The sequence below is a fragment of the Tympanuchus pallidicinctus genome, unplaced genomic scaffold (assembly GCF_026119805.1).
Source record: "Tympanuchus pallidicinctus isolate F22 unplaced genomic scaffold, pur_lepc_1.0 scaffold2, whole genome shotgun sequence".
NCBI lineage: Eukaryota > Metazoa > Chordata > Aves > Galliformes > Phasianidae > Tympanuchus > Tympanuchus pallidicinctus.
The window spans coordinates 53,517,234-53,539,940 of NW_026294721.1; the positions used below are offsets into that span (position 1 = coordinate 53,517,234).

At 35.4% G+C, this 22,707-nt stretch overlaps 1 long non-coding RNA gene across 2 annotated transcripts; it reads right to left on the reverse strand.

Annotated features, from left to right (window-relative positions):
- Positions 1-595: 595 nt before the first annotated feature.
- Positions 596-20,598, reverse strand: LOC128080263 (uncharacterized). 2 transcript variants are annotated; one of them, XR_008206559.1, is made up of 3 exons: positions 20,417-20,598; positions 15,415-15,573; positions 596-1,678 (listed from the first exon to the last, which is right to left on the reverse strand). It is a non-coding gene; the product is annotated as an uncharacterized LOC128080263 (long non-coding RNA). The 2 variants fall into 2 exon arrangements; XR_008206560.1 differs by lacking the exon at positions 596-1,678 and adding an exon at positions 12,544-13,433.
- Positions 20,599-22,707: the final 2,109 nt, after the last annotated feature.

The following is a 22,707-nucleotide window of genomic DNA, read 5'->3' on the forward strand; positions in this document are numbered from 1 at the left end:
TGGTCCTTCATTTTGTGCAGTCTTTTCAAACTTTAAATACTTTTCCACTTTTTTTTTTTTTTTTTTTTTTTAATAGAGATTACGTATCTTTTTAAACAGCCTTGTGCTTTCATGCCTGATTGTGAATGCACACACACTTAACAAACGTTTCTTTAACACTTTCAAAATTACATGAGAATACTGCCTTTGGCATATCTAGAGATGTAACTTCTATCACCTAGGGCAAAATGTACTTGTGGACTGAAAGTGTGAAATTGAAGTTCTGCCTTCAATTTTGCTTTATTACATAAAATACTTGAAGAGCTTATTTCGAGATGCATTACAAAAAATATATTTTGTGTAAGTCATTCTGAAGTTAACTAGAAATGTTTGGGGAAGATCTATTAAAACTCCTGGTTCTGAGCTCAAACAACAAAGGATCAACACAATGAACACATGCATGTGCAGCAGTGAAATCAGACCACTCCATCAGCAAGTTGGTAGCTGATATAATACATGATACAAATAATAACATAATAGAAAACCAATTAGATAATTTCTACCCACTGTTCTTTATTAACTGTCACCAAGGTAAACGTCCATTCCCTCTAAAAGATGTTAAAACAAAAAGAAAGAAACTAAGTAACCAATTTTTTCATGGATTTCTCTAAACTTCCAACAACTTTGCTTTCAGATGTTTACTTTCCTTACACCCTTGTAACAACGAATCTATTCAAATATAAAGTTCTAAGTAAAGATTTCACAGTTTTTATAGCTTTCATGCAATTAAGTTTTCTATTACTTGCAACTCCAAAAGTAGAAAAGCACTAAATTGATGATCATTTTCATCTGAAAAGATCCGATTACTAAAAGTTCACTGTAAGAAATTCTTCTAGCTCTTAATTATTTGGCCAGGCATTGATAATTTTTTTTCCTCATGAAGTTAACATATTTTTCCAGTTTCTCTCTCCATTTACAGTAAGGTTTTGTGGTTTGGGTGATTTTTTTTTTTTTTTGTTATCCAGTGACAGAGAAAGGTAAAGCAGTTGTATTTGTACATCACATCACATTTCAGATTGCTAGGACATCAGGATACAATCTGAACTGTAAATTCTCTCCTCAAATATCCATTCACAATGATAAATATTCTAATCAGATATACTTAATCTGCTTTTTTACTTCCACCAATGACATGCCAAAGATGTCAAAGAAAACACATTTTAGAAGTTAAGGAATAAACAAATCAAAATCTACACATTTTTATTTCTTTAAGTGATAGAACTCCCTTTTCTTCTCTGAAACATGAATAGTTGTTCTCCTTCCCCACACTGCATGTGCATTCACTGCTGAATGTATGCAGAAGCAGTGACCATTATAGCAGTTCAACTTCACTTTTTAAGGGATCAATACAGTGGTTGATGCTTTTGGAAAAGACACATCCCCTAACACAGTTAAATTTTTATTAACCAGTACAGGTTCAAACCAAATTATAAAGTGACGAAGTTACTTTGTATTCAGTTATTTCTCATTAAAAACAAGCTCCCATTCCTATGAATCCATACATCTTTCCAAGGAAGAAAGAAAAAGAAGTAGATGCTGAAAGTAATCTGAGCAGGTTCATAAAAGCTGAAAAATGAAGTTCTTCAATTAACTGTTTTCACTTCCTCCACTTCAGATCAGTATATACAGGTACAGTGCACTGAAGGATAGACCAAGCACAATGATCAAATACATAACTAGCTTAAGGCAATACAATCATTTCTGCTCCTCAGACTAAATCAGTAACATTTGTATTTATATTAAGATGTTTCTAGATTTAAGGTATTGAGACACATCTCATCTCTATGGTAGTAGGTCGCTGTAAAAGTAATACCTCCTATTTATTTCCATAGAAACAATATCAGACACAAAAAAAGCACAATAACACTATTTGATAGAACAAATTCTCAGATGCAAACCACCATGATCAGTTACACGTTTTCCCCAGTGATGAATAAGATGCTCATAAAATCTGCGTCAGTGGAGGTGACTCACTGTTGATGTCACTACTGCTAAAACACACCACCCATCACCTCACTGTGTTCACATCCAATGTTTGGCCTCCATTTACATTCAGCAAGCACCAACAAATGTCAACAGGTGCCATTTTTTTCCAAATAGAGGTACTCAATGACATACCTTTGCACACTCAGCTGCCATTTTGTCCGACTGCCCCTCTATTACTGTCTGTCACACGGCAGCAAAATGTAATAGTTGTGGGAAGGCTCAAGCTCTACTGTCATACCACCATCTGCCTATGACATCATTGTCCAACATAAAATAGGAGGCATTACTTTTTGGGAAGATTTTAAATTTTTTTTGGTATTACAAAGCAATATTTCTTCCTACTACTTAGCTCTATCTAAATAGATGACAGTACAATCCATATTCATAGGAATCACGTACAGTTAAGTCCACTGGTTTTGATTATCACTTCAGACAACTGAGTATCTATTAAAGTCTTGCCAGGATCACTAGAGAATGGAAATCACAGAAAAAAATAACTTTTTTTGTCTGAATTACTATTCTTAACTTCACTTGCTATAGCATGATCTTCAATTTATATAGAAGCTAGACAACTCTTGCAAATCTATTTATTGCAGATCTTCCTAGAACAAGATCAGAGTCTGATCTAGAGTGTAGTTCTTGAGAAAACGGAAACAATACTGGGAACTCCAGTTGCAGAGTTTTTCATGGACTTCTCTACAAAAGAATTATAAATTTTAAAATGTCAGCACTGTGAGCTCCCTGGGATCAGATACTTCTTTGTCAGCTTATTCTCAGATAACACAAAAATGAGTAAAAGAGGGACTGCAGACCCACAGACAAATCTGTGAAACCCTCTTTGATTTCAGCTCATTCTCTCAGCCATGCATTTAAATACCCATCAATTTTAAATGGGTTTGGTTAAGTAGCACAAGGGAATAATCCAAGAAGTCTCAAGTTACACTGGAAATGGGAAGCAAAAGACCAGCAAGCATTAATTTCTAAGGAAATCTCATGAAATGGAAATAAGTCAGTTTAGCTGTAAAATCTAAAATGTTCTTGTAGGACTGCAATGCAAGTTTTATGTTATAAATGAATAAAAGTTTAGCATGGAGAATAAATGAAGAAAGTGAAATACAATGGACAGAGAATCCTATGAAACAAGTATGGAAATAATCCATATTTATCCTAGGGTGACAATTTAAAAAGACATGCTCATGATATATCTTTCCTCTCTTGGCAAGACCTCACTGCTTAAATCTAACATTAAAATGACTGTATAGTTTTATTTACAGTAAGCTGAAGACTCTGAGAGTCCATTCAGTGCTTTAATTTTCCAGCAATAAAATTACAGGACACCAAGTCCAAGTCCAAAGGCTTTTATTTGTTTTCCTAGTTAGGGAAAGACATGTATGAAGATTATTTTTCTCTGGCCATTTCAGTGAACAGATGCTACTTAACGTCAGTTTAGTGGGAAACCATATGAAAAACCTGAATTCTACTCTTTCAAGATATTCCATTTTCAAATATTTCACTCTGTATTAATAAAACAAGTATGCTCTCTGGTAGTTGCTCTCTTAAATCAGGTGGACATTTATAAAATCTTTTCAATGAACTGTAGTTATGATATGTATACATCAAAGCATTAATAAAAAAGCAGCTGACTAGCAAACCATTGCTTTACTCCAAAGATGAAGAAGTCTCTGACCAGGAGGCATTCACCATTCATAAGTATTGAATTTCAAAACCTCAGGAAAGCATGACTACAGCTTGTTGGTGGCTCTGCTGATTGATTTTGTGTCAACTTGACAAAATCTGCTAGTAACCCTATGCAGCAAATCCCTTCTTGACATTACCCTATTTCTTTCACTGCACAGAAGTCTCTAGGAATAGACTCATCCAAATAAACAGTCTCTGATAGTTGAGGCAGAAATGGGACACCTCTATGTTCCCAAATAGAGAAAATTTATTTCCTTCTGGAATCTCAGGAAATATCAGGAAAACACCCTCACCCACCACTGTCAGACACAAATTTTTTTTAGATAGTAGGCAGTGTTTTCAATGCTTCTTTTCAGATAATTTTACTAGGAAGGAAGCAGGTGAAGCATTCAGCTGAGATGTCAAAGCCAGAAACAACAACAACAAAAAAAAACCAATTATGCTTCAATAACTATATAAATTAAAAATAAAAAAAAAAAGATCCCTGTTAATACTGAGCTGATAGGTAGAGAGATGATAATCACTCTATAAGAAAACAATGGACAACAGTCTACTGCCATTGTACATGATCAACACTTGGTAACAGAACATTTTAAAAAAAATAGGCTTGAAAGACTTGGTTCCTGCAAAGTATGGAATGAAATTCATTAACGTAAAGGAAGTCCCTGAACAGTAATTTCAGGGAAACAGAAGATATATGCTAAATATTTAAAGTGTCTGTTACTTCACTGTTGATTGCCATTGTAGATGAGGTAGTAAGTGAACCTTAGATTATATGATCTGTAATCCCACCTGGTACGTCCCTGTCTTTTCTTGAATAAACACTAAGTTGTCTCTAGAAATATTGTTTCTCTTGAAAAACTGTACTAACATATCTTTTTCATCTCATCCATACTCCTTGTGTTCCAGTCTAGTAATGTGAAATCTTTTACTATCCTTATTCCTTGAAGCGGTTACTCATTTTTGTTTAGGCCAGAAAATCTCAGTCCTCATTTCAGTTTCAATTCTGAAGCACAGCCGATAAAATACCTCCCTATCCTGGATCCCCATCCAAGATTCCAATTCTCTTCTGAATTTCAAGTTTTCCTTTTTGTGACACCTAGTCTTCTACTCCCACATTTCCTCTGGATCAATTCCTCACACCTTCAGCTTACATTTCTTAGCCTATCTATCCTTGAGTCTATACTACTATACACATTGTGGAACACATTTTCTTTAGCACTGCAGTCTCAGTTCTCTTTTAAGTTCCTTTGGAGAGAGAACTCTAGAAGAGTTGCTTCATGCTTTCCTTCATATTCTACCCATATCATCTTTTTTGTATAACCATTTCCATTCATTTTTTTCCATTACCTTTAAGTGTTCCTGACATTATTAAATTAGATATCTATCTCTCCTATGCACCAAACCTTTCATACCATTTGCTGCTGACCTGATGGTTCAGCCAGCTATCTATGAACTCTAGACAACCTGTAGTTAAAAGTAAACTTCTCTGTCTACTTCTCTGCTTCCAGGACCTTGTAATAGTCATTTTACAAAGTTTTGGCCTCAATGTTTTCACTGTTTCTTTTCTTCCTGTCTTCATTTAGACCACATGTCAGCATGGGGACACCAAATATTGCCCTCCAAATGAAACTGGAGAGTCAGCAACAACTGGAGAAAAAAAAAGAAAAAAAAAAAAAGGAGTGGTGGTATTTAAGCAACTTCATTTAATACCAACTGCTTTGTGTCCTTATATGTCAGTTGAGCAGGTAAGAGTATCCAGGGAACTTAAGGCTTGTCAACTTGATCCCCAGGAAGGGGATGGACCAAATAATCATAGAAAGCATCTATTAAAGCATGGGAGACAAGAAGGTGCGGAAGTCTTCAGCACAGACTACCACACAAAGAGGCAATCACTACTGATCAGCTCAGTAGCCTTCTATGGTAAGGGCTGATAGATGAACAGACAGCAGTGAATTTATCTCTAATTAGGCTCTCATAACACCTGTTACCTTGAGAAAAAAAGATAAGAGACCAAAATGAATGCTGAAACAAGATGCTGGACCTACTCTGGGACAACTAACAAGCCTAAATTGGGCTTCCTAAAGGAAGGATTCAGAGTCATTGTGATAAACTGAAGAATATTCTGTAAATCACTGCTTATTGTTAAGAGCCTATGATTTCCATAGCAGAAGTCTTTCTTCTTTGAAGAAACAAAGAACATAGAATCTGAAGGTGAGGTAGTTGTGAAGAAGTATATCGTATAGATAAATCGTATAGATAAACATCATAAACAATCATATCAATAATAATAACCCAGAATAAAGCCTTTATAAAACTCAAAGATAAAATAGCTGAATACGTAAAATGCAATGCACTACAGCTCTGGATTTAAATTAAATGTAATATCAATTTTCGGGGCTTTTTAAAGAAGAAAAGCTATCAGCTAGAACACTGATAATTGAAGCCTGATATTTTGTTGTCTTAACTACACAAATTAACAGAGATAAGACAAAGAATTACTGAACATGTTGAGGGAGTACAATACATAAGGACATATTATGGCTTATGTGAATAAGGGTGAAATATATATGGAGTGATAAACCTATATTTTATTTACATGTACATATCTATGTATGTGTTACTATTTATATTTATAATGATACAGAAGTTTAAACAGAAGTTAAATATACCTCAATCTGTGAAAGTTTAGCTATAAAATGGATACAATTCTCTTTAAAGGAGCTTAAGAGGGAATAGAAAATCACTCAGCAAAACTAAAATGCTGTGCTGGAGTTCTGTTTTATCTGTCTGCAGAATAAATCTAAACAGATTTAGGACGAGAGAGGACAAAGGGTCACCAGAAGGATCAGGGACATGAACAATTTGGAACACGCCCAGGAGGTATAGCCCTCTCATAGAAGGTTGAGTGGCTCATAATCTCTATAATGGAAGAAGTATCAGTGGAGATGGGCAATTGGAGATGGGCAATGCTCATGAATCTTAGGGAATAATGCAGACTGAGACTGACCACAGCTGTTGCAAAAAAGTTAACTTTATCCCAACAAAAAGGGAGTGTGGCTTTTGTTTGAGATAAACAGATGTTATCAACTGAATGGATTAACAAGTTCTGCATTTCTCCCTGAGATCTTTGGAAGAAAAAACTGTGAATGTGGCAGAAGAGTGAAAACATGGTTCAGCCCAACAAAGTTTATAAAAGCTAAAAAACTACCAAACGAATTTTAAAGACAGCAGCAGATTTGAGCTGGCTTCAAGCTACAGATACCTTCCTGGTGACTGAGGACATCCAGCATCATGATGACAGCAAAGCACAGATATACAGGTGATTTCTACTGTGATCTGATGGAGTCCTTTCAGTATCTAAAGGCAAGCTACAGAAAAGAGGAGGACAGACTCTTTAGAAGGGTCTGTGGTGACAGGACAAGAGGAAATTGTTTCAAACTGAAAGAGGGTAAATGTAGATTGGATATGAGGAAGAAGTCTTTGACAGTGAGGGTGGTGAAGCACGGGAATAGGAAGCCCAGAGATGCAGTAGATCTGACCTGGCTGTGGATGTCCCTGCTCATTACAGGGGAGTTAAACTAGATGACCTTCAAAGGTCTTTTCCAACTCTGAGGATTCCATGATTTTAAGTATAAATTGCAAATGTTATATTCTGCTTGTATGATGTCTTTAGTACACTGCTGTTTCATTTTTCTAAATCAAAGTCTCACATAACTTAAAATATCTTCATCATATACATTTTATATTGTCCACACATGCAAAATTCTAAAGAATCTGATCAAAGAGCATTGGACTCTGATATTAATTGGCGTAATTCACAGCACTATTTTGAAAATGAGCACTAATTATTGCTTTGATAACATTTCAACAATAATGGAATTCCTGGTTTAAGGTTGTAGTCATGAACAAGAGCCTAATAAAGATGACCCACAACAATTAGGAAGAGTAGTGATAAGACCATCTGCAGAGACAAACACTACAATTAAAGGAGAAATAAATTCTTGTGAATAGTAACAAAGGCAGGAGAAAAACTAGCCTGTAATTTTTATTTTTCAATTTTTTAAGGAGAAGGATGGAAATATCATTTGTGGGGTTGCTCATGGATAGAATATTGAGCTGATCCCAGTGATAGTTAGAACAAATATGAAAAATTGAAAGGCTTTAGGAAGGTAAAGAAAGAAAAGCAGGCTTGTGATGACTGCTAGGAGCTTGCAAACAGCACTGGAGAGGTGACATGCCTATTTGGAAAAAATTGAGCATGACTGAAGAGAAGGAATTGAGAAGGAAGTGAAAAGAGGAAGCAAGTCATCTGGTCTGGGATATTCAGAAGTAACTGTCAAGCAGCCCTGTGTCTTACCCCCCAAAAGGGGACAAACCTGTGAGTGTTGAGGCCATATTTGCGTCTAATTAACTTTCATAGTCAAGGGTTCCTGATTCCTAATCCTGACTAAGAAAGAAATGAAGTGACATCCTGACGTCCCAATGTTAAGTAGATATAAGAGATAGAGATCTGAAAAAGATAAATAATCTGCTTATGATTAAGAAGCAGAGAGTGGAAGTAAAGGTCAATTTTTATAATGGTCTGGATATTTGACTTTGAAATAAGTGATCTGAAAAAGCAGTTGAGCAGCAAGATGATAAAAGTTGCTTGATGATAAAAAGCTATACAGGGCAGCAAGGCTGGGGGCAGGCTGACAAATTGCAGAAACACTCCTTAAGAGCATGAAAAACTGGGCAGTGGAACAGCAGCTGAAATTCAGTGTGGATAAACTGAAGATGTCATCAGATTAAAGAAACAAACAACAAAAATTTTTCCCAACTTCAGAGATAAAAAGTCAGTTGCTTGTGTGACTAATTTTTTCCTGGAGTGAAAACAGGACACCACTGAACAGCAGCCAACAAAGTGCAAACTACATTTAGAGTTCTTGTCAAAGAACTGCGAGATGGAAATTATTTAACTGTAGAAATCCACATTTCACTACTGTGTCCATTTTTGACCTCCCATCTCTAAAGAAACATATTAGAATTGAAGATGATAGTAATGACAGAGAAGCACAGAGCTTTTGTTTTCTTTCTCTCTCTATCATGAGAAAATTATACTGTACATTATTCTAGGTAACTGTGGAACAAATTTTAATATCCTTAGTATTAAAAGATTAAATTATTACTTTATTACAAAACAAATGCCTATAACTTATCTCAACTTTCCAGTTTTCTGTAATGCTAAATGAAGGAATGGCACTGTTTTCCACACTGGTACAGTACTGCTTACTCTCTGGTGGGTCTCAGCTCTTCAACTTACATATGCAAGTAAATGACAATCTTCCACTTTCTTTCTACAGCATGCTGTAGTTCAAATTCTTTGTTTTAAAAGACATCTCAGATGGAGAATTAACATCATTTAAGTACAAGACCAGTTACCCACTCAGTGGCACACTGCATCACATACTGCCTTGCACTAGATTAAAAACAACAACAAAATAATCAAGAAAAACACATCACACACAAAGCCAAAGGAACACAAAGAGGAGGAAGGGCTCTGATCTAGCTGCAGATGTCTCTACTCATTGAAGGGCAGTAGGATTAGATGACATTTAAAGGTCCCTTCCAACTATTTTATTGGACTCCAGCAAAGACAAAATATACTACACAAATTTGCTCCATCACAGGTAACTCCGATATTCTACGTAAGCAGTGAGTAAATTGAATACCTGCCTTCTGTAGGACTTCTGCATTTTTTTTTCCCCTCACAAAGGACCTGAATAAAAATAGTCTCAGTGCTGTGGGGGTTTGTTGGTTCTAATGGCGCGAAGATTTCTTGAAAGGCTTGAATAGTTGACGAAAAGACTGTCTGTTACAACAAACAGTTGTGTAGAAAGGATTCCACCAGAATGAGTTAAAAATACATCTAAACTATAGGAATCAACTGCTGAATTGAGACGTTTCCCCTTGCATGGCAAAACAACGATGTAAAGTAAAGTTCTTACCTTAAGGTGAGACTGAAATTCCCTTCAAATGAGCTTGCAAGTGAGTAATAACCAAAGCAAAATTATTTCAAAAGACTGGTATGAACTCTGTGTTAAAATCTTGAAATGAAAGAAAGCCCAAGATATCTCTTTGTATGTCTCTTTTGCACTGAAAGTAAAGCCTATTTATTTCCGTGGAAATGACAGCAAAGAGCACAACAACACTATTTGATAGAGCCATTCCATAACGGCAAAACATTGGTTTTCAACATACTCGCTACCTCTAGCTGAGCATTTTCATTAGTGATGAAAAAGAGCCTGCATGCCTGCCAGACTGCCCATCTGCTGCCATCTGCCAAATGACCACAAAGCATAATGGAATATCGGTGGGAAGGTTCAACCTCTACTGCCACACCACCTACATCTGCCTCTGGCATCATTGGCCAACATAATGAAATAAATTACTTTGAGAGCAGCCACTGTAATATACCAGTCTATGTAGCAATGATCAAGGAAGTTCTCTTCTAATCTGTAAAAGAATCTGGATAGCAACTCTACTGTAGAACAGAGAAAAAATCTTACTATTGCATTTTGTGACTAGATTGTTGCCAGATACTACACATTTATATGTGTCTCAAACAAAATTGCTCCCAATGACTTCTCTCCCTTGGTACTGTATCAAGGTGGTTGCTTGTTGAACATATTGGACTACCATTTGAATAAACAATAGCTCTATATTTATTCTAATAAGTCAGAACACTTGAGAACTCTGAACGTATAACTGAAGGATTATAGACGTCTGCAAGAGAATTCCACATATCAAAAGCCTGCTGCAACCTCACAGTATGTAATTCTACCTGTCAAATCAGAATCTACATTTCCACCAAGACTTTTCAAATTCTTTAATACGTATGCTACAGAAATTGCAATATACATGGCTTCAACAGGATTTGCTTCCCTTTGAGGATTTTTTCAACTATGCTACTTAGAACAGCAAGCATCAGGCACACAGACGATTCTCTTTTAAGGCTACAACACATGGAATTCAATGAGATTTGTAGAAATAGGTCTTTACACATGAGGAGGATCACACCTATTCCTCAAAAGTGTTTTGATAACATATACTAATATATATTTAAATAAAGTAATAATAGAGTTGTTTATATATGCATCAAATAATAGTCTATATTAAATTACCTCAGTTAATGTCTTTCTCATAACTTTGTTTCTGACAAGCTCTTCTATTTTGCACACTGTAGATGGGAGAAAACTTTTTCCTAGTGTTCTGTCTGTGATAATAATACTTAAATGACATGAAAGAGCACCATGTATTTGAATATTAGTTTCTTATCTTCTTTGCTTACTTATTCATAATTCTCCATTCGATCTATATGGATACATAACATGGCTCACTATTTTTCTGACTGTATTCCAATCTTGTCAACAATCATTGCTGCACCTTTTCTCTTCATCTTTCTAAATATGTACTTTCCTGAAAAGTTTTAAATTGTAACTATATCTTAACTGCAAATTCAGGGGTTGTATAAGAAATTTCTCTTTCACATTGTGTTATTATAATAAGCTTTTGTCTTGTTGAAGGAGATTCACTTTTTAGCCCTTAATATTGCACAATCTACAGATACTTCATAACCATGAACATGGGAATCATCACATGGGAAGATGAATGAAATGTGCAAATACTATAAATATGAAACTGTGCAATATTATAAATATTATTTGAAAAAAGCAGGTGTCCCATTACACTCACACACAAGATATGGACTGTTAACCATTTCTTGTCATATAGATACTTCCTTGAACCATACTTAAGAAAACAGCATAGAAATAGCATTATTTGTGCTTTGGGAAAAGAGATTTTATGGCACATTCCAATTAAATGTGTAGTCACTGGAGCATTCATTTGACAGATTATAATCTACTATTCATTATAAGTTTAGTTGTTTCAGAGCTATAATCGCAGAAAAGGTTTTAAAGTATTTTCTTTTGTTCTGAAGTGGAAAAGCAATATTTCATTAGTTTCTGTGTAACTTAGCTGAAAAGAGCTGATCAAGAATTATCTGGCCAAACTGAAACAATTCAGAAAGTTTTCAGTTCCGATTAGAAGGAATTAAAATGAAATCTTAATTATACTGATTGTCACAGCTCTCACCAGCTAACTCTTCAGTTAAGATAGCTAAAAAGCTTTTTGATTGCTCATGTACCTTCTATATTCTTTAACATACACAGGCAGCTAATTTGCTGCTGCGTAGTTCTCTGCAAAACTTCAACAAACATGTTTTTCCAAAGCCAAAGATTTGTGTGTGCATACGTATACACACACACATACACACTTGCCATATCTTTTAAGATTGGAGGAGGTGGGAGAAGAAAGAGGGAAACATGTCTAAAGTCACTGGGAGTGGCAGGGAAGTCTCCAAAACCCTGAAGTGAGATATTCTTTCTCAATAATTGTTTTGAACTATAACGATGTAGGTCTTGCATCTCATTCAGACATTGTTCAATTAGAAAGAAGGTTGTTTTCCTTCAACTTTAAGCATCAAGATAGTTCTGCAAGCTACAGTCTGCAACTTTGAAGTGGAAATGAAACTTTGAAATTTGTTTCTAAAACAATGCCTGCAATGAATTATCCCTTTTTAACTTGACTAATTAGCTTTCACTTCCCCTGAGTCCTTCTCTAGTCATTTCTTTTAACTTCAATGTCACCCTTACAGGATGATACAATTGATCCACATACAAACCCATTATCACAAGTAGGCTCATGTTTCAGTGATTATGACAAAGAAAGAGAGGAAGTAAACCACTAACAGCACTGTTAGTTTGACAGGCGTAATAAATGAAAAGAGTCTTAAAAATAAATAATGTATATCTGCCAGCAGATAGCAATCCTAGAATTATTTTAGGTCCATGGCACCATATCTTTAGATGAACATACACTGATTTTACTTTTAAGGACACACATTTGGATCATATACACATTTATTATACATGGCACTGAAAGTGACATAAATATTCTTTTACACTTCAGTTAGAACAGCATTCATGTTGCTCTAGCCTATTTTCTATTATTAACTTTCAAAAAGGTCAGTAATTTCTTTCTTATATATTCATACTGTTTTCTTACCCATGCAGAGCCTTTTCTACAAAGAATACTTCTAATTTACATTTAGGGTTCTCTCTCACAAGTATACATTTTCCTGAGAGCAAGTGACTTAACAGTCCAGAAACCAACTTATATTTTTGTAGCCAATTAATTTAGTTGTTGCAAGGAATTATTCTTTTGTTTTGTCAGTTTAACTTATTTTCTCAACTTAAATGGGCTAAGAAGAGACTTTGGTATAGAGCAATTCATCTCTTCTAATACAAAAATGGAAAAAACATCCACAATAATGATAATTTCAGTCATTAAGTTAGTAGAAACTAGTAAATTACTCATTTCGTCTTTTGTACTCCAACTAGCCACTTTTGAAATCTGTTATTGACTTACAGGATTTATAATTTTAATCATATACTATTATTTCTGGCTTTTTGAGAGAATAACTTAACTTCACATAAGAGGCTTAAGCAACTTTTTAAATGCAAACTGCCCCATGAATCTGGAAAAAGGAGGATGCTTCAGGGTTTCTAACTCCACATGTGCCTAATAGAGAAGGAGACAAATTCATTTCTTCTCATGCATGCAAAGACATTCCTCCCTCTTATGAAATTTTAGGAACAATCTCTCTAGAAAAAAAAAAAAAAAAAAAACTGTTCTCAATAAAATTAGTGAAAAGCAAACGAACATAACACATGAACATGAAATAAAGTTGGCATCCAAAAATGACTTTTTTTCTCCTTTGCAGCTTTCTCTCAGAATTTAGAGCAATGCCTCCCTTCAGCTGAAGATCCTAACATTTAATCTATCACTGTGAGACTATTTCACCTGTACTGAAGCCTACACTGGTCACTTCTTGCTGTTAAAGATGCTAAACTAAGACTGCTGTGTTGTGACAGTGTTTGGGTTCAAACATGTTTAAGTCGTACATCAGGTGCAGTTGTTCTCTAGATTGGAAAGGAATTCATGTCTGGTGTCGAACACTAAGGAGCAAAAGAGTTTGAGTTTCCAAAATGAAACTAGATGCCTTTCTTGGAAGCACATATGATTCAATAATAATAAAAAAGACTGTTAAGCAATTGCAATACAGAAGCTAACTCCTAACTGTAGCTTTTTGCCTCTAGATTTGCCAGAATGTTATTCTGTCGGCAGTGTATTCAGGTACAGAGTTTTTCCCTGCTTGCTTAGACTTCCACTCACTCATGCAGCCTGTTCCCATTAAGCCTCCCCTGCTGTGCTGGTGCAGAAGGTTGCACAGCTCAGGTCTGTGAGATAAAGCCCCATTCTGAATGTGAGCTGCTGTTCCTCAAGTGAGGAAACCTTAGGGAGCTCTATTAGTATAAAAAAAATATTGCCAGGAAATCAGATAATGGGAGAAATAAGAGAAGTCTGGCAAAATAACTATGTGCTAATAGGAGGTGAAAATATAGAAACAGAGCACAGAGACCAATGTTTTAGCAAAAATAATCAGGCGTATAGTAAGGAAGATGGTATGCGAACATGTGGGAGTAAACATGAAAACCAATAAACTGTGTGGGTTTGTTGAAAAAGTCTCTTGTAGATCATGCTGAAAGAATCTAATATCTGACTTGCGCGTAAGTTTGTTTCAGATTTCACTCTAGAAGAGGAACAGCACATACTGAAACTGAATCGAGTTCATCTTAGAATGTGAGAGCATTAGAGGGTTACAATGTAGCGCCATAAAATAGTGACCTTTGGGCATCCACAGGGATTTAAATGCAATGCACTGTAGTACGCTCCAACTATTGCATTAGCCCTGCATGTGTTTCAGAGATCAATACACTATTAAGGGGATACAGAGAAGCAGTAACTAATCTTTTATTTTTTGCATATGTAAATACGCAAAATATCCCCATGAAACCCATATTTACTGCGTGCGCTACCTTCCCTTCGCTGCACAATAATTACCAAATACGGAAAAAATCCCGAAGATTTGGCATGGCTCAGTAGAAATGTCACAAATCTATATTGTTTTAAATTTAGATAGTTTTTAGTTCCAAACTTTTACATGCTGCCATATACAGAAATGACTTTAGTCACCAGGGAAATATAATTGCTTACACTGCACACAGATCACATACATTGTGACAGTGATAAAGAATAGCACATTCAACAGAAACAAAGGCATTTGAAGCTGTTAAAATCTAAACAACATATAAAAACCTCCAACGACAGTGTTTTGATGGCAAATTCTTCATTCTTTTAATTTTTAGAAGCGAATATTTCAAGATATTATCTCAGTAGAACGTCAGTTTCACAAAGCTGTATGTTACTTGGGGAATTTTATATCACTGCATGTAAACAGAAAAATAAACCTTTAGGAGCAGATTTGTTTCATAATTATCTATAAAAGCATTAAATCAAACTATGCTGATCCACTTGGTTTTGTCATAGGTGGAACAGGAACTTAGAGTACACAATACAATTCCAACCAGAAGTAGTAAAATGAGTCACAAAACACATTCAACTAGATCAAGACAAATAAGGAGTTCAACTAAATATAATTGGAATAGTACTGCAAAGTGTTTGTATACTGTTACAGCAACAAAAAAGATCTGTTTTTAGAAAAAAAGGAAGTTATGTACTTACAAAGAAGCCTTCAGAGCAATTGGTTCAAGTAGTTTTTGTTTGTATAGAATGGTCTCATACACCATTTTGTATTATTTCTGGAAAAGGCTGGAAAGCATATAAATTTTTTCAAGACCGCCACTGAGTGCTAGGCAGCATAAATGAAATTACATCTTCACCCTACAGATCAAAATGTAAAGTTCACAGTAAAAATACGGATTGAAGAACAGTAAAGGACTGTAAAAACATCTCTTCATCTTCAAGACAAAAAAGAAAAAGAAAGCACATGAAGGAAGTTTACAAGACTACCACTGACGTTCATTATTTCAATGTTATTTCCCCCTCCTACTGAAAGGAACACTTTATATAGTATATTTATGAACCAATATACATTGCTTTCTTGTCTCAGCTGTTTCAAAAGGAATAATCTGTGAAGTAAGCAAAGAGGAACCCAAATGAGGTTTCTTAATTCCATTTCAAATGTATGGTGAAGGTCTTACTGACTGAAAAGTACTGTAATCTTCAAGTATAGCCCCACAACACTGTAATGAGTTTCACAGTTACTATAGAGTTCTCCTGCACAGTCTCATCGAGAAGTGGGATGCTTAATTACGTTAGAGAAAGAATATACTGTAATAAAACACATATCATGATTCAGCTTGAGCATTCCTTCCTGATATAACATTCATCACTTCCTGATTTAACTCTAGTTTGTAGCTGCACCACACTGAAAGGGTAGCAGCATTTTGTTCTGTTCCAGAAAGTGGATTTGACAAAGATTAGATGTCAAAGCCAATGGAGCAAACCGAAGCCATAAGAACAACTATGGAACACAGCTGTAGAAAACCCAGACATCCTTATAAGAATTTTTCAAATTGACTGCCTATTTTAAAATTAAAATAAACAGTGTACTAAAAGTATTTGTTTGTGCAAACAAGTAAATACACCTCTTACTTAACAGAAAACATAGGAAGGAATGGAGCCAAGTCTTAAATTCTTCTTATTTGTAATTCAATAAAACTAGTGTAGAATAAAATTCAGTCAAATGCTCTCTGCCTAAAATATGATCGGGAAACAAGAAAACACAAAATTCAGTTACTCATATGAGAAAAAAGACTCAGGCATTGAAATAACACTTTCAATTTATCCTTCCTGAAGGAAAATAATATAGAATTATTCTTAATCCTGTAGATAAATTCTAAAAATATGCAGAGAACTGCAATGACTATAACCACAAGAGAGTAAGTGGCTTTGAAATGGAAGAATGAAGGGAATATTAGTCTCAGTTGATTGGTGTTTCTTTCATTTTGATTTTTTTTTTTTTTTTTTTTTTTTGAACTATTATTGACATATGTTCACAAGAATTAACAACCTCCTGAAGAGTGACTGTCAATAACATTAAGGTTCTGGAAATTATTAGGTTAATTCTGCTTGTGGGTCAGTGTCTGTACTGTGCTTGTTTGGGATTGCCTGTGTTATTTATTTATCATCTGGATACATCACTTCCTAGATTGAAGGTGGGTGGAAGTCACAAAAGAAAAAATATTAAGTAAGAAAAATAAATTAAGCCAACTCCCTGTGTTAATAGAGATACCTGTTGATACAGAATTACTAACTGCTAAAGATGACATTCCTTAATCTTAACAGTAAAATAAATAATAATTAGGCTTATGGCTATCCTACTGACACCTACAATTCCTTGTTAGCCCCTGTCAGTTATTCTACAGACACCGAAGATGACAAGATGATAGAGAAGGATCCTAGCAAAGCAAATATAAGAAATTTCTTATACAGGAAAGCAATTATAGTAGTATTTCCCAATTATCCTGAATTCTGCGATAGAGAAAAATTTTTGACAGATGCTATTATCTCCTCCATATTCTTTTCAGTGGTAAATGATCTCTTTGATCATAGTACATAAAAGAGTATCTTACATGTCCAACAACTCTTTTAATTGCAACTAGAATATCACCTACTAGATTGGAAAACCAACCAAGAGTTGTCCCAAAGCAGAGTAATACATTTGAAAAAGATGTGCTCTGAATACATATTTTTTCCGCAACATAAAATGGTAAAATGAATGAGAAACAAATAAATACTTTGAGGAAGTGAACAGCTTTTTTTCTTTTCTTTAACTACAAGCGTGCAAGAAAGCTCTGTGACTATCTGACCTTCCTTAAACACTCGCTAACATGCTAGAAATAATGGGCATGCATTTCTTTTCTCAAAGTAGGAGAAGAACATGAGATATTTGATAAAAACAAATTATCAGTTGCAAATGTGCAGCACATAGCACAACTTCCAATCTGTCAAAGCTCAGATGAGTCATGACACACCAGTCCAAGGACAGAAGCACTGAAGACTAAGACTGCTCTTAAAAAATCATAATCCTGTCTTTCTCCCACTATAACTTAAAGTATTTGCTTTATAAAGCCTGAGAGCTAACAAAACTGTTTTATGATCTTCACACAAAAAAAGACTTACTTTTTAAGTGGGTAGGTATCTCTGAGTTGATAACTTATGTAAAAGACATCCAGCTTCATAAAATTTGGCTTCAGCAACTGTTTCTAAAAACAAAACTCCTGTACCTCTGAGCTTCCACAACTTTCATAAGTCAAGCAAGTAGGGGACAAATTACCCCACAGTATGTCTTATTTAATCTGACCTTTTGCATGATTGAGCTTTTTCTACCTGCATTTGGTCTCTTTCTAAAATCTTTGAGTGACCTTTATTTTTTCTGAACTAGATTTTCTTTTCTGGCACCTGTTAAACATTTTATGAAACTACATGAAACAGTGTAGTGATAAGTGCAGAAAGGCAGGTGATGGAAATTTAAATTAACAGCATGAATATAACCCTTGACATTTGACAAAAGATCCATCTACCTTACCTAACTAAGTAAAGAACCATCTCTAGAAATGATTTGTAAACCCAAATAAAAGCTTAAATGAAAATCATTGATTCACATAATTATAGATTTAGGGTATGCTGAAAAAAAAAAAAAAACGAGGGGGGAAAGGGGGGAATTAAAACAGGAGTATGATTGATGCACTGCATCAAAATGTATTCCTTTGAACACAGGAGTGGCTCAGAAACAGACCTAGAAGAAAGTTAAAATGAGTACAGTTCATTATACTAAAAATTTAGAGATTGATTTTTTACTTTCTATTTTATATGGATATGAATATACTATATCTAAATTTCTGTGAAATTCATTTAATTAGATAGGATGCAGGTTTAAGAGACTATATTAACAATATACTATATGCCAGAAAAACTTGCTTATTAAAATCTTTACCTAAGCAGCAAAAGGAGACATCTGCATAAAGTACAATTAACAAATGCACAGTTAGAAGAAAGCCCAGGATGATGTTTTACTGGTTTATAATTGGAAAGATTATTGTGGTGGAGACAATCAAAAAATGAAATGCTCACCCGTATCCCAGGCTCACACTAGAAAATGGAGTCTAACAGAGGTGCAGCCAGGCTCCACCACTTCTGGTGACACAGCTGAATTGCCTTCACCTGTGCTCCACGGCTGACTCAATCCTTGCCTCAGGTGATCAATCAGAGGTTCAGGCCATGACTCAATAGTTCCCATACCCATAAAAACATAAATATCTTCAAGTGAACAGAGAGAATGTCCTGATGATTTTACTACCCTATAATCCTTCTCCCTTAACCTCACAGATCAAGTAGGAAGCCACGCTGCACAAGTGATAGCAGGTTCCCCTGTTAAATGCATAAGCAAACAGCAATTTGTTATGATTACAATTCCAGGGCAGAAGAAATAAGATTTTTTCAGATTGTATTTTACAAGAAAGACCAACTTGCCTGTACGCTCTTCAAAGACAGAATAAACAAATAGAATCTGCTACCTGGTATTTGTAGATAAGAAAAAGCATTTCATTCACTGGGAAAACACTGAATATCTGATTCAGTATAGACAAAGGTTGCATTTAGCTCTTGAGAAATGGTATAATCAGTCTTCATCACAGTCTTCGTCAAATAAACTTAAGAATTTGCATTATAGATCTTTAGAAGTTTCTGCTTCTCTCCAGTAATCCTAAAACCTTTCTTGAGAGCTTCAATTTGCAATTTATGAACAGCACAGATGTCAGACTTACACCGTTAACATACCTACTGAAATCAGAATGGAGTACAGTAGGCCATGTAAAGCATTTTAAAGAAATTTTCCCAGAACCATAAATGGAAATGTTGCGAGGGATTCCTACTTAGTAACATAAAGATTTGTTTCTCTACCAGTTTCTTGAACTCATTATGTCATCTGACTAAACCCCCAAGTACCTAGAAACTGAGGAGGGACAAATTAAGGAGGGTGAAAGCCATCCTCCCTGCTTCATTGGTCAGGAGATTTTGCTCTCCTCTTCAAATGAATGATTCCAATATAAGTGTTACTAACACTAGGAAGGCTCACTTGCCTTCCTTTATACTTCTTGTGAGAGATGAAGGATTAGGCTTTCTAGCTAGTTATACATAACTGTGTATCTGTGAGGCAAAGATTTCTACGTATGATATTCAGCCTGTACCCTCAAATGTTGTTAAATACGTAAGTATTCTGCTAAAGGTTATCTGGGAAGCAGAATAGTACAGAATAATATTTTCTAACAGGAATGTAGTTACAGGGACAGAAAAAGTTTTTAGGTCATTAATACTTATGTATAAAATATTTCTATACCACTTGCTTCCATCTTCCCTGCCTTTTTTTTTTTTAAAAAAAAAATAAGCTCTTAGTTACACACATTCTATTCAATGAAAATTCTCTGGAAAGCACAAATTTATTCTATAGGCACAGTTATTCCAAGATGGAAAACTCTATTTCATCTTCCTCTGAAAACACACAAGAAACGAAGCAGAATAAGAAACACCTATTAAAAAATCATTTGAAGTGAGAAAAGCAGCAGCAGATCTACTAGCTTTGTTAGCTAGATGAATACTAACATCATCTAAAGAAATTAAGAATCCCATAAAAAAGACTTAAAGCCTCAAGGAAAACAATTACCTGCATTATAGTAAATGGAAATTCCGTCAGTCAGTGGCTTGCATTTGGCAGATACAATAAGAGGCAATTTTGGTAACATGCAATTCATTACCATAAGCACACGAGAGAAAACCTTAATCCTCAACCTGATATAATGGAAATTACAGAAGAGATTTATAGCAATCTCAGATTTATAGCAGTCCCAGATGATTAGTCAAGGACTGTGAGAGAGAATAATCTAAGCATTGCATAATCTGCCTTTATAGAGATAGATTTAGGCCCACTCTAGTATAACGAATGGGGACACGCAGTAGTTGACATAATGCCTGAGTACTTCACAAGCTGCTAGATGTTACTAAGCAGTGCCAATTAGTTCATCTTCTAGATCATTTTAGCATAAGGGACTGTATAACTAATGAATATACAGATGTTATAACTAAGAAATACACAAGAGAGTTTGGCTAAGCGGGTTACTACACCAAAAAAATAGGCAGAGAGCTTACTCTTGTCTGGAGCTCGCTGGAAAAATCCAACAGGAAGAATCTCCAGAAAGAAATCTTTCCCTACTGCTAGTCAGCTCTGAAATGGCTCTAGGAGAGGTGGAGCCAGGCTCCACCCCTTCCAGCAGCACAGTTGGATTGCCTTCACTTGTGCTCCTGGGGCTGACTCATTGCTCCCCTCAGGTTCAGGGGGGTTCAGGGTTCAGGCTGTGATTCAGCAGTTCCCATTCAAGAACAAAATAAAATGGCATCCATGTCTGATATTCGGAAGATAATTGGCTAGAGGTTGTGTGCAGGGAAACTAGCAGCGAGAGAAAGCAAAAAAAAAACTTTGCCAAGATTATACAGCTACCTGGGAGTTGGGAGCAGAAGCCAAGTATGATTAAATCCATTGGATCAAGTTGTCTTAGGTCACTTTTCAGTCAATATATGCTTAAAGAACCCAATTTCATAAATGCAGGATTTCTCCCCACCTGTGAAGCTAAGAACAATTTTTGTTGTGCTGAAAAGTTTTGGAAGGTTTTTAGACATCCTCTCTCTTCTCCCAGTGTTTTCTTATAAAGAACACTATAGAAAGAGTCTTTGTGGAACAGCCATCTCTGGCACATACTTTTTCCTCCTTTTCCATGTGTCATTTTATTAAATGGAACTTTCCCTTGCTAAGTGTCTCTTACTGACTGCATCCCAGGGTTGAACACCTAATATTTAATCAAAATGTCTCCCTACTGCCTCTGACCTCTGCTTTGCACCAAGTAGCAAGAAACTCCTACTTCAAGTACCATATCTGAATCACAGAGGTAGGCAGCACAGAAATCATCCACTTGTTGCTGATATGCAACAAGGATATAGACAAAAGGTGTAACGGTTTCCATCTTCTTCACTCTTTGTCCTCTCTACAGTTCTGCTGCTCCCTGGACCTCATTTTATAGGAGGGTGTAAGGAGCAGTCTGCCTCATGTGTCTTTCTGCAAAAAGGAGTTGTGATGGTTACAGCGAGCATCTGGCATCTAGGAAAAAACTAATCTAGGAAAATACTAGGACCTCTAGGAGTAACAGCAGGAATTTAAGAAGCCAGAAGCACTGTGCAAGTCAAGCTGCTAACTGTACATTAGGTATACAAGGGAAATGCCTGCCTGGGCAGGAAGCTTCAATATTAAAAGAGATTGAGTAGGAAATGTATAACCTGATATTGAATTGCTAACTTAAGAGAGGTGATTCTTCTCCTTAGGGCCACATTTCATATCCTTTCTTCCTTCGGAGCAGTATGTTGCTTAATCCAGAACGACTACTTGTAAAGCATAGATCTTTGCAAAATGAACAAGGGTATTACAATCTGACATAAACTATACAACTCTGATCCCATGGGCTAGCTTTTATTGTATATGTACAAAAGGACACAGGACAAATAAAAATGATATCTTTGTTATCATGAGTACAGTCTTAATGATAATCAAGTGGTTTATTGGAGACTGGAAGTATGAAGGTTGTATAATCACATTGTGTTGAGTACAGTTCTCCACACACTGTGGTCAGGTATAGAGTGCTGAATTTAATACCATGCAGAACATTGGATTTAATGCTAAGTAATGACATTGCACATAAAATTTATTGTGCAATTTACAGGTGAACTTTCATGGCATCTTCATTTCTGTCTTTAAAGAAAAAAAAATGTTTTATTACCTTTTATTACTTAAGAAATTGACCTATAATAGCATTAAGCCAAGCAAGGTGCAAACTATTGAACAGATGTAATCAAACCATTTACATCTACATCCCGTAGTCGCTGGACATGAGTTAATATACTGACAGACTT